General features: G+C 47.4%; 1 protein-coding gene across 2 annotated transcripts in view; it reads right to left on the reverse strand.

The window, feature by feature from the left end:
- LOC311592542 (serine/threonine-protein kinase Sgk3) overlaps positions 1-5,741 on the reverse strand; it is a 112,756-nt gene extending 107,015 nt beyond the window's left edge. For both annotated transcript variants that reach the window (XM_084773076.1, XM_084773078.1), the window contains exon 1: positions 5,508-5,741. The gene's annotated coding sequence lies outside the window, so the exon portion shown is untranslated. The remainder of the gene's footprint in view (positions 1-5,507) is intronic.
- Positions 5,742-6,000: the final 259 nt, after the last annotated feature.

Consider the following 6,000-nt stretch of genomic DNA (forward strand, 5'->3'; position numbering starts at 1 on the left):
TCAATAACCTAGCATGGCTATTTTCCTAAGTCACCATAGAGTCTATTTTCTAAGTGCTTATGCCCACAGATAAATGCTGGCCTGACCTTCACCAAGGGAGCTTCTTTTTCCCCTCAGCAAATGGAGACTACTACACAGATCTTCATCTGGCCAAAACGCAGAGAATAAGTGACCATGAGCCCAGTCCTAACCAGTGCATCATCTATGATGTAACTTCAACACCAGAGGCTCAGGAAACATCACGGGAGAGGGATAAGAAGATGATACAAGTATGGTTGCATGATCAAGACCTAACTAGTGACCACACCAGAGGACATGTCTATGTGGATGGGGGACATCTCACAAGGTCCCCAAGGTGGTCATACATCTCAGATCTCATACATGAGTGCACTATTTATGCACTTAAACTGGAGGGGGTTAGAGTCTGAAGATCAGCTAATCCATTCCCAAAGGTGAGTCTGTGTGTGTGTGTGTGTGTGTGTGTGTGTGTGTGTGTGTGTGTGTGTTGCACGTATGTGAGTGTGTGTTTGTGCACATTCACATAGAGGCCAGGGCCCAGGCTCTGTCTTACTCTCTCACCTCTGCCTCATTGCCTTGAGACAGTCTCTCACTGACCTGGAAGCTGGCTGGCTAAGCTAGCTGGTCATTCAGTCTCAGGATCTGGCTGCCTCCACGGTTCAATGCTGGAGGGACAGGGATGTGCATCCATGCCCACATTTTGACATGGGTGTTTGGGATTCAAAATCAGGACAGTACAGCAGGTACTCTTACCTACCAATCTCCCCATCCTCAGAACCCCATTTTTTAAAATTAGATGAGTATTATGAAATACATTTTACCTGGAGAACACAAGGCTTGATATTAACTTGCTTGGCAAACATATGAGAAAACTGGCAGGGGGGAGGGGGCCGTGGAGATAGCTCAGTTGGGAAAGCTTGCCAAGAGAGGAAAAGTACCTGAGTTTGATGACAGAATCCACATAAAAAGCAAGGAATGGTGGCATGCATTTGCAATTTCAGCCCTAGGGACAGGCGGGTTCCACAAGGCTCACTGACTGGCTGACCGAGCCAAACCAGCAAGTTCACAGTCAGAAAGACCCTATCTTGAAAACAAGGTTGATATCTCCTGAGGAATAATGCCTGAAACTGACATCCAGCTTCATGCACAAGTACACACACCAGCACAGACACGTGTATACACACATATACATGTGCTCGCACACACAAACACATACTCAACACATGTGTATAGATGAAGCAGTTATCCTGAATCACACTTATTACTACACGCTACATAAAGTACTGTTATTTCCTAAAAATAACACTAGCAACTCACAGAGAAAAAGCAAGTGCAAAGAACAACATCTCAGTATGACATTCTCAAAAAAAGAAAAAGAAAAAAAGAAAGAAAAGAAAAAAAAGGAAAGAAAGAAAAAAGAAAAAGAAAAAGGAACAAAATCCAGGCCACCATTCAACCCAGAGTCACCCTTGCTCTTATGTTTCAAGCCACTAAATCAGTTCTCTACTTTTAAAATGATCTGCAAAGCCCTCACTTCCAGGCCCAAAGAAAGGGCTGCCTGTAAGAACACTTCCGTACATGAGAGCTTACGGGGACTCTTCCCATGGAAACTTACCGTGCTGGTACCCTTCCCAGGTGTCAGTCCCCTTTATTTAGGTCTTCCCACGGTTTGTCTCCATGGTGGAAACCAAGCTGCACCACTACACAGGAATCTCTTCTTTCAACCATACACCTATGTCCCACCCGACAAAAGATCAGTCCCTCTGCCTGCCACAACTGCATTCATACAAAGGCCTCTTAAAACTCACCCATAATCTTGCACGAGGGGAGCGGCGCTAAGTTTGTTTTGTTTGGTTCCGAGAAGGGCCTAGCTATGTAGTCCAGGATGCCTTCAAACTGAGGATTCAAATGCCTCAGTCCCCTGGGTACTGGCTTGGTAGGGGTGGTCCACCATGCCCTGCTAGACTTATTATTACTTTTTGTTTGACTGATGATAACGGAGATCATACCCTGGCCTCCAGAATACCAGGCAAGCACTCTACCAACTGAGCTATATACGGTTTGATTTTAAATAGAATTGTGAATACACAGAGGTAAACGTGGACACATTAACAAGGCTCTTGGGAAACAGGGAGAATTTGAGAGACTGCAGGAAGGCAAGGCTTGCTCTACACTGGCCTAATTCTCTCTGAAGCCCTTGGCCTTGGCCTCACACAGCTTGATGCTTTGGCTTGGCCTTCACCATATGACTGCACATCTTCTTGACAACAGCAATTAACTCAAAGCTGGTGTTAAGTTAAAAGTATGTTGATGTCAACTGCAAGAGGGGGCCTCTTGGCACCTCTTCAGCTTACGGCTTTTCTCCATGAGATGTTGGGGAAGGGTGAATCAAGATCAAAGCTTCCATCAACAGGAATGGAGCAGGTAAAGAAAACGAGAGAAACGTCTTCACTTCAAAGAGTGTGGGAGCTGTTTCTGTCAGGAATAACACGTTACATAATTTGACTTTCATGAATCAGCAGTTTAGTCCGTAATTTGCATGAAGTTTTAAAAGAACGAACACATGAAGATTGAATAGGGTGATGGTGGTTTCTACAAGGCAAGTTTGAAAAGCATTTTATTCCTCCCACACACAGAGACCTGACAGGCAACCTACTCAGATCAGCTTCACTACGATTTTCTCTCTCCCTACTGTCCAGGGTGGGGAAGTCCATGGTGCCTTTCATCCAATGGCCCCTCTCAAGTCTTCTGCCAGGTAATGGCCACTCTTTCCCCTCTAACTGAAGGTAATCCATCTGGGGACCACATACTTTAGGATGCAGAGGGCCATGCTTAAATTATATGAATAAATGAAGTTTTGGGTTTTTAAAAATTTTTTAGATTTTTTTTTTGCTTTTTTAGAACCTAAAAAAGATTTGCTTTTTTTTTTAAGAACACACTCTATTCTCAAGTAATTAGCTAAAAAAAAAAAAAAAAAGTGGCATGTCAGACCCTTCAGAAGAAAAATGATTGTATTTGAACTCCCTCATAAATCCAAGTAGCTTAGAGACAGATGTATGTAAGAAAGCTGTCAGCACAAGCACTAACACCATTTGTCCAGCCTAAACCTCAAAACCAGAAGAAAAAAGAAAAAAAGGGGGTGGGGGGAGGGGGAGGGGAGGTTGACAGAGGGGAAAAAAGAAAAAGAAAAAAAAAACCACTAAGCTAACTTCTTTTCTAAAAACTAGAGATGATAAGTGCAAAGGGCATCTTTGTCCTTTTTATAGTAAAGATATTGCATCCGATACTGTTTGAAGCAAGGGAGGCGCTGGATTAGGCCTCTCTTCAGCACAAGTCAATTACAGCGGTATTTTGGGAATCGTGTTTGGAAAGAGCAACCTCTCTGAAGCCACTCCTTCCACAAATATTTATTACAGGCCCGCACGTGCCAGGCTCTGTCCGGCTACGCACACCTACCCCATTTGAGCTCAGCCTCCCATTAGCTCTGCGCAAATAGTGCTTAAGCAAACCAAGAGTCTCCTGCTTTGGTGTCTTCCCTCATACAAAAGGGAGTGTTTTTAAGATGGCTCCTCACCTCACGTTTGTCTCTGAAGACAGATGCAATTGATAGGTGTTAGGCTGATTTAATACAGGAGCCCCGCCAACATCTGCGGTACCTCCATAAGTTATATCGGAGGAAGGGGAGGCTCCCTAGAAGTCAGGCTTATCAACTCACTTAGTTACCTCCCAGGAAACGAAGATGTATGAGAAGGAAAAGACAGAGACAGGGAGTGTGACTTAAAAAAGAAAAAAAAAAAGATTTTTAGGGTGGTGAGGCACACCTTTAGCCCCAGCATTCGGGAGGCGAAGGCAGGGGGATGGCTGTGAGTTTGAGGGCAGCCTGGGCTACAAGGGGAGTCTAGGACAGCCAAGGCTACATAGAGAAGCCCTGTCTCAAAAAAAAACCAAAGAAAAAGAAAAGATTTTGATATTACATTTATAATTACCACAGTGACAAAAAAACTGTGTCTATATTATTTAATTACCATTCTGGGTCTTTACCATCTCAACACCAGGCCCAAATACTCATTTTAAATGATCATTTTATTGTGTGGGGGGGGTCCTTTCTATATATAGGCAGCAAGTTACAAAAATGGACCGTTTACGGGTTACATCTACCAACTCAGCGTTACCAATGATGAACCGCAGACAATTAATTACCAAACACTGTTTATGTGAACGTGTACAAACAAAAAAAAAAATTCCGTTTCATCGCTCATTTCCAGTTTAATCTGATGCTCCCATCTGAGCCACATCACATGAACTGTCAAACAGATCTTGAAACAAAGCTCCTTTTAAAAAACAAAACTAGGCTCACTCAGCACAGTAGCAGTTTAAAGAAGAGGAACTTGTGATGTCTGAGTTGTCAGGCTTGGCGGAAGGACAGCGAATGAAAGCAGCCACCTTTCTGAGCTACAAGGATCCAGCCTGAGACCTGCTAGCAACAGGTCCCATTTCTCCAAGCCCAGCATCCCCCAGGGAGTGAGGGGTAATAACTTGTTTTAAGGGAGTGGTAGCCTACGGGGCAGAAGGCACACCCATTCCTAAAATGTGTTTGAAACTTCCTTTTATGTTTCCAGTTCTATCTTTGACATTCGGGGAACTAGAGTATGTGTGGCCTCTTCATGGCTACAACCTCTAAAATTTAATGCTTTGCGTTAAGAATTTGAGGTAATATTTATAAAGCACTTAGGAACAACCCAGTTCATAGTAAGAGCTGTGTTTGGTCAATAAAACTGGCACTTTCCAGGCCTGTTGGGTAAACACTCAATCTGGTGAGGAGGGAAAGAATCAAAATATTTAACAGGCAGTTTGGGGTTTTTGATTTGTCTTTTTGACCCTGACAAAAGATTCTGAAACTTGAGTGTTCTGTATTTATTCCTGAAACTCAAGTGCACCCTGCATAGTCTCTACCTGCAGAACTACAGTTCAACCAGATGTTCGGCATTCGGTGCAAAACTAAGTCAAAGACTTTTGTTTCAAGAGACGAATCCCTTCTCTTTTTCCATCGGTTCAAAGAACCATCCCTAAGAACGACAAGAACCGAAAATCTCAGGACGCTTTTTAGGTGGCACTCGTCGGTGCTTTAAACCATGAGAGTAGACAGAAAACAGACCGACCAAAAGGTTCGAGTCTGAGAACTTAGAAAAAGAGTGGCGCTGCCGTGGGCCACTTGTCCCGCCAGCTCCGGCCCCGTCCGCCCCCGCGGGTCCGCGCAGGTACCCCACACCCCACTTCAGGTGGGCGCCCCGGTCTTCCCCGCCCACTGCCCAGCTCGGGTTGGTGGGGGGGGGGCGGCACGAGTTTACCGCGTCCACCCACGCGCTAGGGCTCCACGCCGCGGCGCTGGGCTCGCCTAGGGGACACAAAGACGCGCGCGCGCACGACCGCGGCGGGCTCCGGCCCTGACCCCGCGGCGGCGCGGCCCCGCGCTCCCGCCCCGCACCTACCGGGCTGCGCGGCGTCCGGGCGCCGGGGCGCGGAGCCCAGCGCTCTGGCGGCTACTCCTTCCCGGCGGCGCGGCCAGGCGCCGGCGTTTCCTCCCTGACGCGTCACGGCGGCTCCTCCCGCGGAGCACGGAGCGCGGGGCGGGCGGGCGGGAGGGAGGGAGAGGAGGGAGGGAGAGAGGGCCGCGCGAGGGGACGGCGGAGTCGGCTGGGACCCGCGCGGGTGGCGGAGCCGCTCGACTGTCCGCGCTCGTCACGCGGGGTGCAAAGTTCAGGAAGGGACGCCCGGGCCCCTGAGCTCAGCTGACGGGATGCACAAGGGTGACCTTGGCCCACACCGGAGCCCCGAAAGGGCTGGGGGCTGTGGCTTGCTGCAAGCTGGAAGCTGCAGGAGCCAGAGAAGTCTCCGAACAATCTGGAGAGCCCCTGTGCTTCTTTTAGCGTTATTTGGGCAGTTTTCTACACTCTTCCCATGTCAGCAGATGTTTTGACTTGT

This window comes from Acomys minous (genome assembly GCF_964271855.1).
Source record: "Acomys minous genome assembly, chromosome: 1".
NCBI classification, from domain to species: domain Eukaryota; kingdom Metazoa; phylum Chordata; class Mammalia; order Rodentia; family Muridae; genus Acomys; species Acomys minous.